The 21,326-nt window shown below is 46.3% G+C and overlaps 1 long non-coding RNA gene across 1 annotated transcript in view; it reads left to right on the plus strand.

The window, feature by feature from the left end:
- LOC119965118 overlaps positions 1–21,326 on the plus strand; it is a 62,354-nt gene that overhangs the window by 38,066 nt on the left and 2,962 nt on the right. The window contains exon 2 of the long non-coding RNA XR_005460432.1: positions 16,085–16,258. This is a non-coding gene — a long non-coding RNA (uncharacterized LOC119965118). The remainder of the gene's footprint in view (positions 1–16,084; positions 16,259–21,326) is intronic.

Below are 21,326 nucleotides of genomic sequence, written 5' to 3' on the forward strand. Positions count from 1 at the left end.
GCTTTCCTCCACTAAGCTTCCGCCTTTCTGGTCATCAGTAGGTCAAATCTGGCCTGAAGGCTACGCCTCTCCCCCAGCAATCCCTCCTCTGGGGCCTCCGCATATCTCCTATCCACCTGCACCATCTCCCCTATCAGTCTTTCCGTTTCCCTCTGCTCCCCCCTCTCCCTATGGGTTCGGATGGAGATCAATTCCCCCCTCATCACCGCCTTCAATGCCTCCCAGACCGTCCCCACCCGAACCTCCCCGTTATCATTGGCCTCGAGGTATCTCTCAATACACCCCCGAACCCTCCCGGCCACCTCCTCCTCTGCCAGCAGCCCCGCCTCCATGCGCCAGAGCAGACGTTGGTCCCTCTCTTCCCCCAGCCCGAGGTCCATCCAGTGCGGGGCATGATCCGAAATGGCAATGGCGGAGTATTCCACTTCCTCCACCCTCGACACCAGCCCCCTGCTCAGGACAAAAAAATCAATCCTCAAGTAGGCCTTATGTACATGGGAGAAAAACGAGTATTCCCTGGCCCTTGGCCTCGCAAACCTCCAAGGGTCCACCCCCCCTATCTGGTCCATGAATCCCCTCAACACCTTAGCCGCCCCCGACCTCCTGCCCGTCCGGGACTTAGATCGATCCAATGGGGGATCCAGTACTGTGTTAAAGTCCCCCCCAATGATCAGGCCCCCCGCCTCCAGGTCCGGAATGCGGTCCAACATACGCCGCATAAACCCCGCATGGTCCCAATTTGGGGCATAAACATTCACCAACACTACCCGCTCCCCCTGCAGCTTGCCACTCACCATCACGTACCTCGCGCCACTGTCAGCCACCACCTTCAACGCCTCAAACGACACCACCTTCCCCACCAGGATTGCCACCCCCTTACTCTTCTCATGCAGCCCTGAGTGGAATACTTGGCCCACCCACCCCTTCCTCAGCCGGACCTGGTCCACCACTCTCAGGTGTGTCTCCTGGAGCATGGACACATCCGCCTTCAGGTGCGCAAATACTCGGGCCCGTTTGACCGGCCCATTCAGCCCCCTCACATTCCAAGTTATCAGCCGGATCCGAGGGCTTCCTGCCCCCGTCCCCTGCCGATTAGCCATACCCCATCCCTTGCGCACCCCCAGCCAGCGTCCCACGCTCTGCCAGTTTCCCACGGCGGCAACTCCCCCCCCCCCCCCCCCCCCCCCCTCCTCCAGCACCCCCTGCGTCCTCCAGCTCCTTCCTGACCGTTTCAGCAGCAACCCGGTACCGGAGCACACACTCACGATCCACGAACCGGTGGAACCTCACCAACACCGCCCGCGGCGGCTCGTTCGGCTTGGGCCTCCTAGCCAGAATTCTGTGGGCCCCTTCCAACTCCAGGGGCCCCTGGAAGGACCCAGCCCCCATCAGCGAGTTTAGCATCATCACCACATAGGCCGCTAGGTCCGACCCCTCCAGCCCCTCCGTGAGAATCCGTAAATTCTTCCTCCTCGACCGGTTGTCCAGCTCCTCGAACCGCTCCTGCCATCTTTTATGGAGCGCCTCGTGCAACTCCACCTTCCCCACCACGGCCACGACCTCGTCCTCCCTTTCGGCGGCCTGCTGCTGCAGCTCCCGGATCGCAGCCCCCTGGGCTGTCTGGGTCTCCATCAGTTCCCTGTTAGTTACCTTCAGGGACTCCAGCAGCTCCAGCTTCAGCTCCTGGAACCAGCGCAGCAGAATTGTCTGCTGCTCCTGGACCCACTTCCTCAGCTCCTCAAAGCTTTCGCCGGCCGCCATTTTGTTTTCCTGCCCCCGATTTTTCCTGGGTGTTTTCGTCGATCTTCTCTCTGCCCCACTCCTGGTCCGGACCATGGGATCGCTGGGGCGACTCCTGGCCTCTTCCCCCGTCGGGATTTGCCTCCTCAGCTGCGCTGGGGGCCCTGAAAAAAGCCCCGAAGTCCGTTAATCGCAGGAGCCGCCGAATGTGCGGCTCAACTGCGCATTGCCGCCACCGGAAGTAGCAGCCCATTTTGTTGACACACTTTTGTAACTGCAGTTTTAATTTAGTTATTCCATCTGCCCTTTCCACCATTCCTGAGGATTGTGGCTGATATGGTATATGCAATTTCCCAAAAAAAACCCATGGCTTCTGTTAGGGCTTTGGTCAATTTACTGTGAAATGAGTTCCCCTGTCACTGTTACTACCCATTGGTATCCCAAACTAGGTATTATTTCCTTTAACAGACTATTTACCACTGTTCTAGCGTCATCTCTTTTAGTTGGAAAAGCCTCTACCCACTGTGAAAACATGTCCACTATCACCAGCATGTATTTGAATCCTTTAGCCATCGGCATGTGTACAAGATCTATCTGCAAATTTTCCAAAGGCATTTCGGGTTGTGGTAAATGATCAAAGGCAGCGTTTTTTTTTAACCCCGATTATTCCTCTGACAAATCGTATGTGTGCGGGCTACTTTTTAAATTGTTACCGTAATACCTGGTATATGCCATTGTTGACATATGGCATGTGTCATTCCTCCTTTGCCCACATGAGCCTGCCCATGGGCAAGGCGACATAGTGGTAAAAACAGACTTCTGAAGCATACTGCACGGGTATCTCGGTGGATCCAGATTTGATGATTGTCTTGATAGCAACCTGCTTTTAGCCAAGAGCGATGCTCCTGTGGGGAGGCATGCTCCTGTGCCTGTTTTAACTTTGGTTCTGTTATGGTGGACGGAAGTTAAACAGCAGCAGCAGCTTGCAGTTGTGGCTGCTGTTTGAGAGACGTTTCCTTTGCTATTTTGTCAGCAAATCTATTGCCGCATGAGACTTCATCGTCTGCGGTAGTATGCGCTTCACACTTTAAAACAGCTATCTTGCTGGGCAGCTGAACAGCATCTAGTAAATTTAAAACAAATTTAGCATGTTTAATAGGTTGGTCGGAGGAAGTTATGAATCCCCTGTTTTTCCATAATTGGCCAAAATCATGTACTACCCCAAAAGCGGATCGGGAATCATATAAATATTGACTGTTTTATTTTTAGCTAGAATACATGCTTTAGTAAGGGCAAACTGTTCGGCCACTTGAGCAGACGTTCCCGAAGGCAGAGCAAAAGCTTCTACTATCTCGAATGGAGTTACTATTGCAAAGCCGGCCAGGAGGGTCATATCATTTGGTCGGTTTGCTGATCCATCGGTGAAAAAGATGATGTCTGGATTTTCTAATGGGTGACTGAATAAATCAGGTCGAGGGGTTGTGGTGGCTTCAACCAATTGTAAACAGTCATGATCATACAGATGTTCTGCTTCCGAGGATGCGGGCAAGAGTGTGGCAGGGTTGACAGCTGGTGTTCACTTGTAGGTAATGTTGGTGTTAGAGAGGATTACTTCATACCCAGTGCGTCGAGCCGCAGTAAAATGCTACATTGCGGATGAATTAAGCAGCAGCAAAACTGATTTTTCTACTATAGCCGCTGTGGCTGCTACTGCTCTGAAGCAACTTGGCATACCCTTTGCCACAGCACATAGGGCCACAGAGTAATAGGCAAGGGGTCTTTTCCCTCCTCCATGCTCTTGCACCAGGACCCCTGTTGCAAATCCCCCTGCTTCATTCACACACAGAGTAAAGGGCTTGCTGAAATTAGGAAGTCTCAAGGCAGGGGCGCTAATCATGGCTTGTTTCAAATTACAAAATGCTTGTTCCCTCCCTGGGATCCAGGTAACAACTGAAGGGGTGTCCTGTAGGGTAGCCTTGCGCAGTACTGCGTCCATCTCTCGATAGTCCGGTATCCACTGACTGCAATAGCCCACCACGCCGAGGAAGGTAAGGGTTTCCTTTTCCGTGCGCGGAGTTGGAACCTTGCTACAGCCTGTACGCTTTCAGACTCCAGCCTCCGCTGTCCTTGCTGCAGCTGAAATCCCAAATGATGAACTGTTTCCTGACAGAATTGCAGTTTGTCCAATGAGACCCTATGCCCTCTTTCTGCCAGATGTGATAATAGCAAAAGGGTATTCTGTTGACAAACTAGCCCTCCCTCTCAGGCGATCAATAAATCGTCATCATATTGAGAGAATGTTGAGCCTGCAGACAACTGCCACTCGTCCAAGTCTCTTTTAATACTGTTGTTTCTGATATGTAATGGCAAGTAGATATTGTCTGTCCGGGTGGAATGGTGTGGAGAAAAAGGCTGAGAAAGTATCCGTTGTTGGTGGTATAGAAGACAAAATTACATTTGTGTCCGGCACCAATGGAGCAATAGTGATAACAATTTTATTGATGGCTCTGAGATCTTGTCCAAACCACCACTTGGGTCTTCCTACCTTAGGAATGGGGAGTATAGGGGTGTTACAGGGGCTTTGTGTTCTTTTCAGCACCCCTTGCTGTAATAGTGCATTGATCACTCCCTCTATCCCTTTCTCTGCTTCTGGTGCCAACCTGTATAGTTTTAAGCCAGGGCAGGGCAACGTTCTTCTGTAACTGCACCCGACGCGCTGGGGCAGAATGTACTTTTCCAACATGATTTTTATGTTGGGCCCATAGATGTGCCAGTACCTGGGCCAGGATTGAAGGGAGTAAATGATGGCTCTCTTGGGGAGGTTGTTGTCTTTCAAATGTAGCGGGCCATTGCTCCTCTTTCCAGGTCACTCTGCCCTCCTGTTTGCCATAAAATTCTATCAGGCAATTTCATCCATCCATTTCAATATAAATTCCATGTGTTACTTTTTTCCTTTGGCCTCTTTGATCACTTCTCCTATTTGCTTGTTTTAGCGGGATGTCTTTCGGCCAATGTTAAATGGGGTTCTGAAGTTAAACCCATCCTAAAAAGGTCCCTCTGACTATGGGCCACTAACATTCCTAATCCCACAACACCGAAAAATAAAAAGGAGTGATATGCAATGAGGTCTGCTTTCCTAAGTGACTTTCTGTTTGTAAATTGTCTGCTCATCCTCATGAGTATACCAAGCCATACAATGGGTCACGATATTCTCTCGGCTGGACTCTTATCCGGTGTTTTAATAACTGTGCCCAAGGGCCATTAACCTTTTGTAAGACTTCCTTCAGTTTTTTTTTAAACAGTGGTACTGTAAGGGTTAACGTTCAGCTGCCAGCATACAACACAGACACAGAGCGATCGGACGCATGCTCAGGAGTTATTAAATTTTGCAGCTGGTGAGCTCGTATTTGAGCCAGTTCTATAAACATTCCATTATCAATGCAATGTATTACCGCTCCTAATTTGTAGAGTATCTGTCTGCCTAATAGAGAAAGGTGTCGTAAGGTGGGGTACATCCTTCCTGGGGGTTAAATGCTTCTTGGTTCACTGTATGATAACCTCTTTCCCTCAATTTGTTAACCAATGTTCGAGGGACTCATTTCCTTCATTCAAATGATTATCATTATTGGGAACTCAGCCCCCATTTATGCCGGGTGGGACTGCAATCCCATCCTTCAAAGCTGGCCAAGATGCACCATAAGATTATTTTAGAAGCAGCAAAACATCCCCTGGAGGGGGCTATAAATACCACACATTTAAGTCAATTTTCAATGATTGATTTTATAGGCATTAGCTATTCTTAGAGACGTATATTTATCTTTGTCAATTCAGAAAAGGTCAACTGTCTGCTGAAATGGTTAATGTTTCCTGCAGACCCAAAGGGGGCGGAGAACTTCTAATGATGCCATTTACATCTTTTAACGTAATCTAAAAACTTATTCATATTCAATTACTTTTATTCATTAAGGCACTTACTTTCTTTTAAACTGATTTTAATTTCCAATGTTTCAGTGCATCAGAAAAATCTCAACACAAATCACTTAATTTATAATCTCGGACTCACAATGACAGACAATAAAAAGTACAACCCACTTAGCACTTCATGCTTTGACTAAAATTAATTGGTTAAACAAAACACACAGATTCTCACAGCTCACAAATATCACAGTTAACCGTTAGCCTTATCTCACAGCTACAGACAAATCTGAATTCCCTTTTCGACAAGAACCCAACTGTTACGCTTTTACCTTAATCTTCTATTTACTTTTACTCCCCTGTTTTTTTTCCGAGAGGGGGGTCAGCTTCATTAGATTCCTATGCGGGACATATAGGTTTTCCTCCCTCATTCCGTTGCTTTACGATTGTTTCATTTCATTTTCTTACTCATTTTGACTCCCTTATCTGTCTTCTTCAAGGAGTTCACATTCTTTTTCGCTCTGGATGTCTTTACCGAGGGTTCAGGATGACCTGTGAGGGGACGTTGAGTTTATTGCTCATCGTTCCTTCTGCAAAATACTTTAGAACATATATATAACAATAACAATGACCGCGGAAAGCATTTACAAATACTACAGAGAGCGCACACCAGTTTATCCTTTCACGAACCTCAAAGTCTTTAAAAAAAAATTTTAGTCTCTAAGGCACCTTTTTTCTTCTCATGCAGCTATAGTTAAGCTAACTCATCCGAGCATGAGTCACTGGTCAGTAATTAAGGCTGCCGAGCGCCGCCCCCCCCTTTCAGCTGGGGTTGCGCAATGGCTCTCTCCCTTTCAGCTGAGAGAGTCCTATTTATAAAGTCCTTTCGGGGTTCACATCCTGTTAAATTAGGGAAACTGCAACAACTGCGCCAATTTGTCGTGGAAATTATAATAAAGCCAAATTCCTCGAGGTTCGAGTTAAGGAAATTCATTTGCATAAATATATTTGCGGAGAGAGAGTGTTCTGGCTGCAAAGCCAGGGCACCGCACTGTGAGGTTTGATTGAAGAAAGCATATTTTTATAGTCTGAAATAACAGCTTGAAGTAAACAGCCATGTTTATATTAAATAGACCTTAGAAAGTACGTAAGATGAAATACGTAGTACTTATGTTCTTGCCTTGGCTAAAAATAACTCAAGTACACATTTTGTTATCTTTCAGAAGACAATGTGTTTTCATAATAAGGCCGGGACCAAAATATTAAGCAGTATTTTGTTTATGTTACCTGACCTACTTATCTTTGTTCACAAGCAGTGTTGAACTATAATACAGCATTTCCCAACATGCTTCTAAGTTGACAACTCATTAATTTCTCTTCCACATGAGGTGACCCCAGCCAGGCGCTGTTTCGCACAAGTCCCCATGAACGGGGATCAAGCAGAATGGCACGTCAGAGGGTGGGGTTGGGGGGGGGGGGGGTTGTATGAGGCAATCGGAGGCACCAAGCGTTGGTATCTGGGCAGAGTGACAGCCTGACACTGCTGATGCCACTTGGGCATCTTGGCACCGGCAGCATGGCACCCGGACAGTGCCACCTGGGTGCCACCTTGACACTGCTAGGGTGCAGGATGGCAGTGCCAAGGTGCCGAGGTAGCATTTTACCCGTGTATCAGTGTAACTGAGTGCAACCTCGGTGGGGCGATACCCACTGAGGCCTGAGTTGCGTTAGATAGCGGGGTTGTTACCGGTGCTTGTAGCACAGGGAATGACCCCTCTAATCCTGCGCAGAATGAACTCATTTTTTAGGTTCGATCGCACTCACTGTGTAAATCCCGAATCATGGATGACTCGACGTGTATTCTAAGTACAGTGAAATTTAGTAAGTTGTTTCCAGGAAATGCACTGGGGAAATTCACCAATTACTCAAGATCCTGAGACAACTTTATTCTGCTATCCTTGCTGACAAAGAAATAGCCCTAGCTCCTCCCCTTATTTGCAATAAAGATACTAATTTTATGACAAATATTTTGCATGTCTCTGCTTGTGTGTAATACTTCCTTGAATTGATTAACGTATTACCATCATCAAATTAAGATGTCTAATAGAGCATTAAATCGAGTTGCAGAAAATGGTGATAATCATAGCCAGGCTTCTTACCTATCCTGGCTAGATGCCTCACCTTTACAACTCTGATAACCTATGAACAAGACATTTATATTTCCTAGTTTTAAAAACAGATGCACAGCTCATCAGAATTTGTTTTCAAAAGGTTAATTCATTTTGAAGTCAGATGATGAAGTAGGAATCCAAATGCCAATCTTGTACTCGGCGCTAGATTTATTTGCATAATGCAACATAACGTATGTATGCTTCGTGCTGAACCAACATCCAGACTCGCAGAAGTGTTTCTTTGACTCATAGAGTCATTGAGGTTTACACCATGAAAACAGGCCCTTTGGCCCAACTTGTCCATGCCACCCAGCTTTTACCACTAAGCTAGTCCCGATTGTCCGCATTTGGCCCATATCCCACTATACCCAGCTTTCCCATATAATAATATAATCTTTATTATCGTCGCAAATAGGCTGGCATTCACACTGCAATGAAGTTACTGTGAAAATCTCCTAGTCTCAACACTACGGCGCCAGTTCAGGTACATGGAGGGAGAATTCAGAATGTCCAATTCACCTAACAAGCACGTCTTTCAGGACTTGTGGGAGGAAATTGGAGCACTAGAAGGAACCCCATGCAGAAACGGGGAGAATGTGCAGACACCGCACAGACAGGGACCCAAGCGGGAATCGAATCTGGGACCCTGGCTGTGAAGGAACAGTGCTAGCCACTGTGCTACTGTGCCGCTATAACAAATGCCTCTGGCAGCTCATTTCAGACACTCACCATCCTCTGTGTGGAAAATATTGCCCTTCTGGACGCCTCTCACCTTAAGCCTATGCCCTCTAGTTATAGACTCCACTACCTTTGGGAAAAGATGTTGACTATCTACCTTCTATATGACCCTCATTGTAGTGGGCTGCACAGTAGCATGGTGGTTAGCATTATGGCTTCAAAGCCCAGAGTCCCAGGTTCGATTGGGTCGCTGTCTGTGCAGAATGTGCACGTTCTCCCCGTGTCTGCGTGGGTTTCCTCCGGGTGTGCCAGTTTCCTCCCACAAGTCCCGAAAGATGAGCTATTGGGTAATTTGGACATTCTGAATCTCCCTCTGTGTACCTGAACAGGTGCCGGATTGTGGTGACTAGGGGATTTTCACAGTAACTTCATTGCAATGTTAATGTAAACCTACTTGTGACAATAAAGATTATTATTAATACGTTATAGACCTCTATAAGATCACCGCTAAACTTCCTATCCTCCAGGGAAAAAAGTCCCAGTCTAACCAGCCTCTCCTTATAACTCAGACCATCAAATCCTGGTAGCATCCTAGTCAATCTTTTCTGCACTCTTTCTAGTTTAATAATATCCTTTCTATAATAGAGTGACCAGAACTGTACACAGTATTCCAAGTGTGGCCTTACTAATCTCTTGTACAACTTCAATAAGACGTCCCAACTCCTGTATTCAATGTTCTGACCAATAAAACCAAACATGCCGGATGCCTTCTTCACCACCCTGTCCACCTGTGACTCCACTTTCAAGGAGCAATGAACCTGTACTTCTAGTTCTCTTTGTTCTATAACTCTCCCCAACACCCTACCATTAACTGAGTAGGTTCTGCCCCGATTCAATCTACCAAAATGCATCAACTCACAGTTATCTAAATTAAATTCCATCTGCCATTCATCGGCCCACTGGCCGAACTGATCAAGATCCCGTTGCAATCCTAAATATCCATCTTCACTGTCTACTATGGTAAGTAATATTGGTAAGTAGTCTTACAACACCAGTTTAAAGGTGTTGTAAGACTACTTATTGTGCTCACCCCAGTCCAACGCTGGCATCTCCACATCATGGCTACCAATCTTGGTGTCATCTGCAAACTTACTAACTATGCCTCCTATATTCTCATCTAAATCATTAATATAAATAACAAATAGCAGTGGACCCAGCACTGATCCCTGAGGCAGACCGCTGGTCACAGGCCTAGAGTTTGAAAAACAACCCTCTACAACCACCCTTTGTCTTTTGTCATCAAGCCACAGGTCAAGCTTTGTCCTTATTCTTTCACCCTTTGTCCTTTGTCGTCAAGCCAATTTTGTATCCAATTGGCTATCTCATCCTGGACCCCAAGAGATTTAACATTATGCAACACCCTACCATGCGGTACCTTGTCAAAGGTCTTGCTAAAGTACATGTAGACAACGTCGACTGCCTGTACTCATCCACCTTCTTGGTTACCCCTTCAAAATACTCAAATTCATAGGACATGATTTTCCATGAGAGAAAACAATGTTCATAAATGATCAGCTCCTCTTAAAAGGGGCACTTCGCAGAATCACAGAATAACACAGTGCAGAAGAGGCCCATCGAGTCTGCACCGATGCATGAAAAACACCTGACCTGCCTACCTAATCCCATTTTTCAGCACTTGGCCCATAACTTTCAAGCTTTGATATGCCAAGTGTTCACCCAGGTTCTTTCTAAAGGATCTGAGGCAACCGGTCTCTAATACCCTCCCAGGCAATGTACAGCAGACCGGCACCACCCTCTGGTAAAAAGGGTTTTCCTCAAATTGCCCCTAAATCTCCTGCCCCTCACCTTGAACTTGTGTCCCCTCGTAACTGACCCTTCAACTAAGGGGAACAGCTGATCCCTTTCGACCCTGTCCGTGCCCCTCATAATCTTGTACACCTTGATCAGGTCACCCCTCAATCTTCTCTGCTCCAGCGAAAACAACCAAGCCTATCCAACTTCTTTTTATAACTTAAATGTCCCATCCCAGGCAACATCCTGGTGAATCTCCTCTGCAACCCCTCCAGTGCAATCACATCCTGCCTATAATGTGGCGACCAGAATTGCACACAGTGCTCCAGCTGTGATCTCATCAATGTTCGCTACAAGTCCAACATGTCCTCCTGTAGCCACCTGGGATGGCCACCTACAACCAGGGACAGAGAAACTCGCAAAGCATAGCGGGTAAAATGGACAGAGCAAGATTCAGGCAGGCTCAGAGCCTGAAATGTATATTTGCAAGTGAGGAATCCAGACGGTATATAAACTCCAACCAATTAGCATTTTGATGGGCCGATTAGCATTTGATGGCCCATCTCCACCAAGACAAAGGACTGGTACTTGAGCGACCGGTACAATTCCAGACATTTCGGCGCCACTCCCTGTACTAGGGAAGCGTAAAAAACAGGGTCAGTAACCGCTTGGGACACGCCCAGCCATCCAGATACCCGCCCATTTATTGGTTTGAAATAAAACAGAGTGATCACGGATCACCCAATTAGTGGGGTCCAAACTGAAGGACCGCCCAAAAGAGCGCGAAAACCCCCAAGCATAAGAAGAGAGTCCGCCATATGTTCGTCCTCTCTTGGACCTGGCGCCCCGGTCATCTCCAATTGTAGCAACACCAGAAGCAAGTCCAAGTTCATCGCTTGCTACCAGATGGATGAGCCCAGCTGAGCAGCAGTTACTTCTCCAGACTCTATAGTTCCAGAATCGAACAGCGGCCACTGTTCCTCTGACCTAAGCCAGGTGCCTGAAGTTACGTCCAGGTTGTCTTAGTCGATAGGTGTAGTTAACTAGTAGTGTCTATGCTGCATGACTAATTGTGTGTAAATAAAGCACCCTTGAACTAACTAACTGGTGTTTGGCTATTTGTTTGATAGCCGGTTGAACCTTGTGGTGGTATCATTTGATACCTGGCGACTCTGAGCATTAGAATATCGATATTAAAAGAAAGGAGGGCAACCTCACTGATTGCCACAGTTAGAGCAGAGCCATAGAAAAGGCACCGTTCCCTGTTTTTGTAATGTCTGCCTTGATTGATAAAGGCAAATGTCCCAAATGCCTATTTGACCACTCTATTAACCTGCCCTTCTGCCTTCAGAGATCTATGGACAAACACTCCAAGGTCCCTTTGTTCCTCAGAACATCCCAGAGTCAGTCCTTTCATAGTATACTTCCTTGTCAAATTACTCCTTCCAAAGTGCATCACCTCACACTTTTCAGTGCTAAATTCCATCTGCCACTTTTCTGCCCATTTGACCAACCCATCTATATTTTCCTGTAACCCAAGACACTCAACCTTATTGTTTACCACCCGGCCAATCTTTGTGTCATCTGTAAACATAATGCTCCTACCCCCCACATAGTCATGTATGTTGTTTATATAAATGACAAAAAATAGGGGACCTAGCATAGATCTCTGTGGTACACCACTGGACACTGACTTCCAGTCATGAAAGCAGTCGTCTGACATCACCCTGTTTCCTACAGCTAAGCCAATTTTGAGTCCACCCTATCAAGTTACCCTTTATCCCATGTGCATTTGCTTTCTTTATAAGTTTCCCATGTGGGACATTGTCAACGGCAGTGCTGAATTCCATGTAAACTCCACTAACTGCACTACCGTCATCTGCACACCTCGTCGCATGCTCAAAACATTCAATCACATTTGTTAGGCATGACCTCACTCTGACAAAGCCATGCTGACTATTCCTGACCAAATCTTGCCCCTCCAATTGGAGATAAAATCATTCCTTCAGAATTTTCTCCAATAGTTTCCCTACCGCTGACATGAGACTCACTGGTTTGTAGTTCCCTGCATTGTTTTTACAATCTTTCTTAAGTGGTGGGACCATATTAGCTGTTCTCCCGTCCTCTGGCAGCTCTCCCGTGACCAGACAGAAATTAAAAACTTGGATCTAAGCCACTGCAATCTCCTCCCTTGTCTCCCACAGCTTCCTGGGACACAATTCATTGGACCTGGAGATATGTCCACTTTTAAGCCCGCCAATACCTCCGATCCCTTGTCACTCCCTATGACAATTTGCTCAAGAACATCACAGTCTCTCTCCCTGAGTATCTACTTCCTTATTCCCTTGGGTGAAGACAGATGTGAAGTATTCATTCAACACCCTACCAATGTCCTCTTCAATGTTGTTGCAACAAAAACTGTAATGGAAAATTATCAAAGCAAAATAATGTTTTGGAGCATGGTGATGCACTCCATCCCCAAGTCTCCTATGTGTACCATGCCTGCCGGCTGGAGGGCGGCCTCCCGAGGTAGTTGAAAATTGGCCCGCGTTCGCAGCACTTGCCGCTTATGGCAGCTCCACATAATCATCATTGCCAGTCTTGTAGATGGAGGCAAAGACTCCATGAGAGGCCAGCCTGACAGGGTACAACTCACTTTATTCCACTATCCGCAACAATCACTCCTTTCCACTCCCCGCACAATCTCCTTCCCCGAACTGGTTCAGGTCGGGGTTTATATCCAGTGGGGAGGTCCTCCAATTGTGAGGAAGCTTCACCCCTTAGTCACCTGAGTAGCTCGTACACTAAGGCACTTGCAGGCTGTGTTTTTCTGAGCTCCTGCTGCTTCTGGCTGTGACCCTGCTCCTGGACCTGGTGTGTTATTCAATATGCTGGCTTCTTTTTTCAGACTTTGAAGCTTGCACTATGGCAAGGGACAACGGCACTACGACCAGTTGGATGGAGGGAAAGTTGCTTGCTGGGGGAGAGAGAGGATAGAGCTTGCCTGCCTGCAGTTGCCACACCTGGGACTCATACTTGCTACTGGCTGACTTTCTGCTTATCAGCTGGGTGTAGAGCATGGGGCAGATTTTGTTTGGCCTGCTGCCAGGCTGAAAGTGGAGGAGAATGGACTCACTTTTGCAGTTTTGGACTGGTTGCCGGAACTTAGAGCAGCAGGGTGGTGGCCCAATTAACTATGTGTACTGCTTGTTCTGATATTGGTTTTATGGTTATTATTGTACTTTTGTTGTGTTTTGTTTTATTTGTGCCTAGCGACTGGTTGCTCGCCAGTTGCAGCCTTCTTGTTTCTGTGCACTGGGGGTTGAGGGGTCCCTCCTGGTGCTAGTGACAGGGGGAGGGGTTCCCTCTCTCTTTCCTCAACCATGCACTGCCTGCACTTTTCCGGTGGACTGTGCTGCTTTGGGGCACCTCTCCACCTGATGAGGGGCTGTTGCTGGAGCCGGGGAGGGTGGGAGGGGGAGCGTGTGCTGGTTTAAGTGCTGGCGGCTTTGCCTTGTACTTAATTGTTTGTTGGGTTTCTTGTGGTTGCTCTGTATGCTGCCTTTTTTTAAAAAAAAGTCTCTCTGTCCTTCTCTCTTCCGCCGTGCTCCCTATTGGTGTGTCTCCTTTTCTGGCGTTCTGTGCTGCTTGTTTAGGTGCCTTTCCATCAATATGGATTTGCCGTTAGGGCAGGGCATTGATGTGTCATTTCCCAGTGGTCTGTGCTGCTCATTTGGATACTTTTCCAACAATGTGGGGCTACCGTTGGGGAGGGATGGCGGTGGGGGGGGGGGGGGATGGGGGTGGGGAGGGATGGGGTGGGGGGGGGAGGTGGGGGGCGGTTGGGGAGAGGTGGCCGTTTGCTGGCTTTGCAGCTGGTAGTTTGTTTTAAGCAACCGTTTAGGGTTGAATATGCCTCCTCTTGGAAGGGGCGGGGAGGGGTGTTCTCTCTGTCTCTGTCTATCTCTCACGCCATGTTCTGCACCGGTGTGTCCTTCTCCGGTGGTCTGTGCCGCTTGTTTGTAAATCTGGCTTCTAAAGCAGTCCAAGACAGGCCAGCAGCACGGTTCAATTCCCGTACCAACCTCCCCGAACAGGCGCCGGAATGTGGCGACTAGGGGCTTTTCACAGTAACTTCATTTGAAGCCTACTCGTGACAATAAGCGATTTACATTTCATTTTTCATTTCAATAAACGTAAAATATTCGTTGATGGGGAATTGGATGCTATACAAGCTCTGTCCTTGTATGGGGTTGTAACTCAATCAACTCAATCAACCCTTTGAGTTGGTGCAGGTCAGGTAAAATTCAATCAAGATTCTGTGGTTACCAAATCATGAACCCACAACCTTATGTATCAGAGCATATTTTGTTATACTGAGCCCAAAAGATGGCTCCTCCAACAGTACAGAACTCCCTCAGTAATCTATTCAATGTCAGCCTAGATTGTTGTGCTCATGTTGCAAGAGAGGTTTTTAACTAATTATGTTCTACGTTGCAGGGAATGCATTAACAACAGCACCATGGTAACCTGGAACTCACTGCTTAAGCTAAGCTTCTCTTTTATTCTTTTGAAGAACTCTCTTAATACTCTCTTGAGCAAACAAAACAAAAGGTCAAATTACCTAATTAACAATGCCTTAAAGGCATATTGCAACTAAATCAAAAACGACAAAGGAGACTGGAAAATGAAAATAATGTTCCGACAGCTGATGATGCATTTCAGCCCTTGTGGGGGCCACCAGTCATGGAAAGCCTCAGGCATAACGGTGGGCACCATTTGCTCCCTCTCCAAGGACACCCAGATGTGCACATAGCCATGGAAGAGGGGCAGCCAGCCAGATTGAACAATCTGAATGGCTGCCTTTGCCAGGAGTCTCTCTTTATATTGTTTTGTAAACAGTGACCTGTGTGCTCCCTCTCCAAAGACAGCTCGGTGGATATGTAATTATGGAAGAGAGGCAAGCAATCAGATCGAACAGCCCCCCAACCACCTGCTGCCTGGACCTGTTAATGACTACCTGTGGAAGGGAAGTCAATGAGTTACTAATTTAGAAGCATGCTGGGAATATTGACTACATTTTAACACTGCTTTTAGCCAAATTAAGTAGGTCAGGTAATATAAACTATGTTGTACTGGCCTTATTATGATAAATTGTTCTTCCGAAGGACAACAAAATGCGTACTCAAATTGTTTTTAAACCAAGGGCAAAAACATTCATATTTCCTCTTGCATATGTGCCCAAGCTTTATCTCTTCAAAGTTGTTTATTTCACATTATAAATAATATGGTTTTCGACTCATAAGTCAGAGAGTTTTTTGCAGCTGGTGCAGTTCTCTCTCCACAAATGCATTTGTGTTAATAAATTTCCTTAAATTGAACCTCGAGGAATTTGTCTTTATTATGATTTCCACGACAAATTGGCGTAGTCGTTGCAGTTTTCCTAATTTAACGGGAAGTGAACCCCGAAACGAATCTCTAAACAGGACTCTCTCAGCTGAAAGGGAGAGAGCCATAGCGCGACCCCAGCTGAAAGGGGAATCTGCGGCTCGGCAGCCTTAATTACTGGCCAGTGACTCATGCGAGGAGAGTTATCTTAATTAATAAATTAATGATAATGCATGGGAAGAAAAAGGTGCCTTAGAGACTATAATTTAAAAAAAACAAGACTTTGAGGTTCGTGAAAGGATAAACACTGGTGTGCGCTCCCTGTAGTATTTGTAAATGATTTCCGCAGTTGTTGTTATTGTTATGTATATGTTCTAAAGTATTTTGCAGAAGGAACGATGAGCAATAAACTCGACGCCCCCTCACAGGTCATCCCGAAGCCTCAGTAAAGACATCCGGAGCGAGAAAGAAGGTGAACTCTTTAAAGAGGACAGATAAGGGAGTCAAAATGAGTAAGAAAATGAAAAGAAACAATCGTAAAGCAACGGAATGAGGTAGGAAAACCTATATGTCCCCCATAGGAATCTAATGAAGCTGACCCCCTCTCGAAAAAAAAACAGGGGAGTAAAAGTAAATAGAAGATTAACGTAAAAGCGTAACAGATGATTTCCTGTAGAGAGAGAGAATTCAGATTTCTGTAGCTGTGAGATCAAGCTAACGGTTAACTGTGAGATTTGTGAGCTGTGAAAATCTGTGTTTTGTTTAACCAATTAATTTTAGTCAAAGCATGAAGTGGGTTGTATTTTTTATCGTCTGTCTTTGTGAGTCAGAGTCAGAGATTAGAACTTAAGTGATTTTTGTTGAGATTTCTCTGATGAACGGAAACATTGGAAATTAAGATCAGTTTAAAAGAAAGAAAGTGCCTTTACGAATAAAAGTAATTTAATATGAATAAGTTTTTAGATTACATGAATAGACGTAAATGGCATCATGCCAAGTTCTCCGCCCCTTAGATTCTGCAGGAAACATTAACCATTTCAGCAGACAGTTGTTCTTTCCTGAATTGACAAAGAAGAAATATACGTCTCTAAAAATAGCTAATTCCGCAAACATCAATCATTGGAAATTTACTTAAATGTGTGCTATTTATAGCCCCCTCCCAGGGGATGTTTTGCTGCTTCTAAAATACTCTTATGGTGCATCTTGGCCAGCTTTGAAGCTCTGGGATTAGATCCCACGCGGCATAAACGGGGACTGGGCTCACAATGATGATCATTTAAATGAAGGAAATGAGTCCCCTGAACACTGGTTAGTAAATAGAGGGAAAGAGGCTATCATGCAAGGGGCCAAGAAGCATAGTGACATAGGCGAGGTGACGCGGTGTTTGCAGAAAAAGGGTGAGAGGCTGCCTGAATTTGTGGCCAGATTTAAGAACTGTTGGGAAGAAAATGCCGGTGTTGCATTGGAAGACAATGGACCTTTAGCAGTGCAGACATTGTTGAATTGCATGCTACCAGAGCATGCGCAAAGTCACAAATTGATTAATCTCACCTGGCAAACACAGCCATGGACGGCAGTGGTTACCTCCTTGGTAAACATGGGCCGGGACATTGTTGAATTGCATGCTACCAGAGCAGCACAGTAGCATTGTGGATAGCACAATGGCTTCACAGCTCCAGGGTCCCAGGTTCGATTCCGGCTTGGGTCACTGTCTGTGCGGAGTCTGCACATCCTCCCCGTGTGTGCGTGGGTTTCCTCCGGGTGCTCCGGTTTCCTCCCACAGTCCAAAGATGTGCAGGTTAGGTGGATTGGCCATGATAAATTGCCCTTAGTGTCCACAATTGCCCTTAGTGTTGGGTTGGGTGGGGTTACTGGGTTATTGGGATAGGGGGAGGTGTTGACCTTGGGTAGTGTGCTCTTTCCAAGAGCTGGCGCAGACTCGATGGGCCGAATGGCCTCCTTCTGCACTGTAAATTCTATGATAAGAGCACGCGCAAAGTCACAAATTGATTAATCTCACCTGGCAAACACAGCCATGGACGGCAGTGGTTACCTCCTTGGTAAACATGGACCGGGAAGGACTGTTTATAGCCCCCAAAGATCAAAAGCCTAGAATCGCAGGGCAATTCTACCAGGGAAAGGGTGGGCACGGTCGGGGTCAGCAGGCCAGCAGAGGGCAGAGAGGTAGGGGTAGAGGCAGAGGACAGTGGCAAGGGAGGGATAGATCCCAGGATCAATGTAGAAGATGTGAGGCAAAGGGACATTGGGCTCGTGATTGTAACTTTAACCCCCAGGAAGAGGCGCCCCACTCGGAGACATGCCCCCTCCCCCACCTCCCTTTACGTACACTGATCTGAACCCTAATCAAAACCAATAGGGGTGCCTTGGAGAAAAGGTGATACAGGAGGCTATGATCAGATTGTCCAACTCAGTAAGAGACGAACCTATGACAACGGTTAAAATAGGAAATCATTATGTGAACCTTCTGGGCGATACCGGCGCTACTATGTTGTCTGTGGAAATAACTCACCGTGGAAATAACCCCCGGTGAGTCTTCTGTTGTCACTGTGGGAGTAGCCGCTATTCCCATGACTGAGCCAATATCACGCCCGACTAACCTGGAAATTGATGATATCCCCCTGGTTGATACTATGATTATTTCAAAAACTACGCCCCTCCCTCTGCTTGGCAGACAGACCCTCTACAAATTAGGAGCGGTAATACATTGCATTGATAATAGAATGCTTATAGAACGGTCTCAAATACGAGCTCACCAGATGCAAAATTTAATAACTTCTGAACCTGCGCCGAATCGCTGTGTGTCTGTGTTGTATGCTGGCAGCTGAACGTTAATCCTTACAGCACCACTGTTTAAAAAAAAATTAAACTACAGGAAGTCTTACAAAAGATTACTGACCCTTGGGCACAGCTATTAAAACACCTGATAGAGTCCAGATGAGAGAATATAGTGACCCATTGCACAGTTTGGTATGCTCGTGAGGATGAGCATGCATACAATTTACAAACACAAAGTCACTTAGGACAGCAGACCTCATTGCATATCACTCCTTTTTATTTTTCAGTGTTGTGGGATTAGGAATGTTAGTGACCCATAGTCAGAGGGACCTTTTTAGGATGGGTTTAACTTCAGAACCCCATTTAATATTGGCCCCAAGACATCCCGCTAAGGCAAAGCAAATAGGAGAAGTGATCAAAGAGGCCAAAGAAAAAAAAGTAATACATAGGATTTATATTGAAATGGATGGATGAAATTGCCTGATAGAATTTTATGGCAAATAGGAGGGCAGAGTGACCTGGAAAGAGGAGCAATGGCCCGCTACATTTGAAAGACAACAACCTCCCCGAGAGAGCCATCATTTACTCCCTTCAATCCTGGCCCAGGTACTGGCACATCGATTGGCCCAACATAAAAATCATGTTGGAAAAGTACATTCTGCCCCAGCGCGTAGGGTGCAGTTACAGAAGAACGTTGCCCTGCCCTGGCTTAAAACTATACAGGTTGGCACCAGAAGCAGAAAAAGGGATAGGGGGAGTGATCAATGCACTATTACAGCAAGGGGTGCTGAAGAGAACACAAAGCCCCTGTAACACCCCTATACTCTCCATTCCAAAAGTAGGAAGACCCAACGAGTGGTGGTTTGTGCAAGATCTTAGAGCCATCAATAAAACTGTTATCACTATTGCTCCATTGGTGCCGGACACAAATGCCATTTTGTCTTCTATACCACCAACAACGGATACTTTCTCAGCCTTTTTCTCCATTCCATTGAACCCAGAAAGTCAACATCTATTTGCCTTTACATATCGGAATTAACAGTATTAAAAGAGACTTGGACGCGTGCCAGTTGTCTGCAGGCTCAACATTCCCTCAATATGATGACAATTTAGTGATAGCCTCAGAGGGAGGGCTAGTTTGTCAACGGAATACCCTTTTGTTATTATCACATCTGGCAGAAAGAGGGCATAGGATCTCAATGGAGAAGTTGCAATTCTGTCAGGAGACAGTTCATCATTTGGGATTTCAGCTTCAGCAAGGACAGCGGAGGCTTGGGTCTGAAAGAATACAGGCCGCAGCAAGGGTTCCAACTCCGCATACAAAAAAGGAAATCCTCACCTTCCTAGGCATGGTGGGCTATTGCAGGCAGTGGATACCGGACTATGGAGAGATGGACGCAGTATTGCAAAAGGCTACCCGACAGGATGCCCCTTCAGTTATTGCCAGAGAGGGAGCAAGCATTTCGTAATCTGAAACAAGCCATGATTAGCGCCTCTGCCGTGGGACTTTCAGCAAGCCCTTTACTCTTTATGTGAATGAAGCAGGGGGATTTGCAACAGGGGTCCTGGTGCAAGAGCATTGAGGAGGGAAAAAACCCCTTACCTATTACTCGGTGTCCCTATGTGCTGTGGTAAAGGGTATGCCAAATTGTTTAAGAGCAGTAGCAGCCATGGCGGCCATAGTAGAAAAAGGAGGCTATCAGTTTTGCTGCTGCTTAATTCATCCGCAACGCAGCATTTTACTGCGGCTTGACATACTGGGTACGGAGTAATCCTCTCTAAAACCAACTTTACCTACAAGCGAGCACCAGCTGTCAACCCTGCAACACTCTTGCCTGCGCCCTCAGAAGCAGAACATACGTATGACCATGACTGTTTACAATTGGTTGAAGCCACCACAACCCCTCGACCTGATTTATTGAGTCACCCACGAGAAAATCCGGACATCATCTTTTTCACCAATGGATCAGCAAACAGACCAAATGATATGACCCTCCTGGCCGGCCATGCAATAGCAACTCCATTTGAGATAGTGGAAGCTTTTGCTCTGCCTTCGGGAACGTCTGCTCAAGCGGCCGAATAGTTTGCCCTTACTAAAGCATGTATTCTATCTAAAAATAAAACAGTCAATATTTATACTGATTCCCGATCCGCTTTGAAATGAAATGAAAAATGAAAATCGCTTATTGTCACGAGTAGGCTTCAATGAAGTTACTGTGAAAAGCCCCTAGTCGCCACATTCTGGCGCCTGTCCGGGGAGGCTGGTACGGGAATCAAACCGTGCTGCTGGCCTGCTTGGTAAGCCAGCGATTTAGCTGAGTGAGCTAAACCAGCCCCTAGGGGCATGATTTTGGCCAATTATGGAAAAACAGGGGATTCATAACTTCATCCGGCCAACCTATTAAACATGCTAAATTGGTTTTAAATTTACTAGTTGCTGTTCAGCTTCCCAGCAAGATAGCAGCTTTAAAGTGTGAAGCGCATACTACCACAGTTGATGAAGTCTCATGTGGCAATAGATTTGCTGATAAAATAGCAAAGGAATTGGCTCTCAAACAGCAGCCACAATTGCAAGCTGCTGCTGTTGAACCTCCATCCACCATAACAGAACCAAAGTTAAAACAGGCACAGGAGCATGCCTCCCCACAGGAGCATCGCTCTTGGCTAAAAGCAGGTTACTATCAAGACAATTTTGATAGGTGGATAAGGGCTTTGGAAATAGACCAAACGTTTGAAGCTCTCAGAGAATTTATACTTTTGGAGGAGTTTAAAAATTCAATTCCTGATGTAGTGAGAACTCACGTGGAAGAACAAAGGGTTAAAACT

The sequence above is a fragment of the Scyliorhinus canicula genome, chromosome 4 (genome assembly GCF_902713615.1).
Source record: "Scyliorhinus canicula chromosome 4, sScyCan1.1, whole genome shotgun sequence".
In the NCBI taxonomy this organism is placed as follows: domain Eukaryota; kingdom Metazoa; phylum Chordata; class Chondrichthyes; order Carcharhiniformes; family Scyliorhinidae; genus Scyliorhinus; species Scyliorhinus canicula.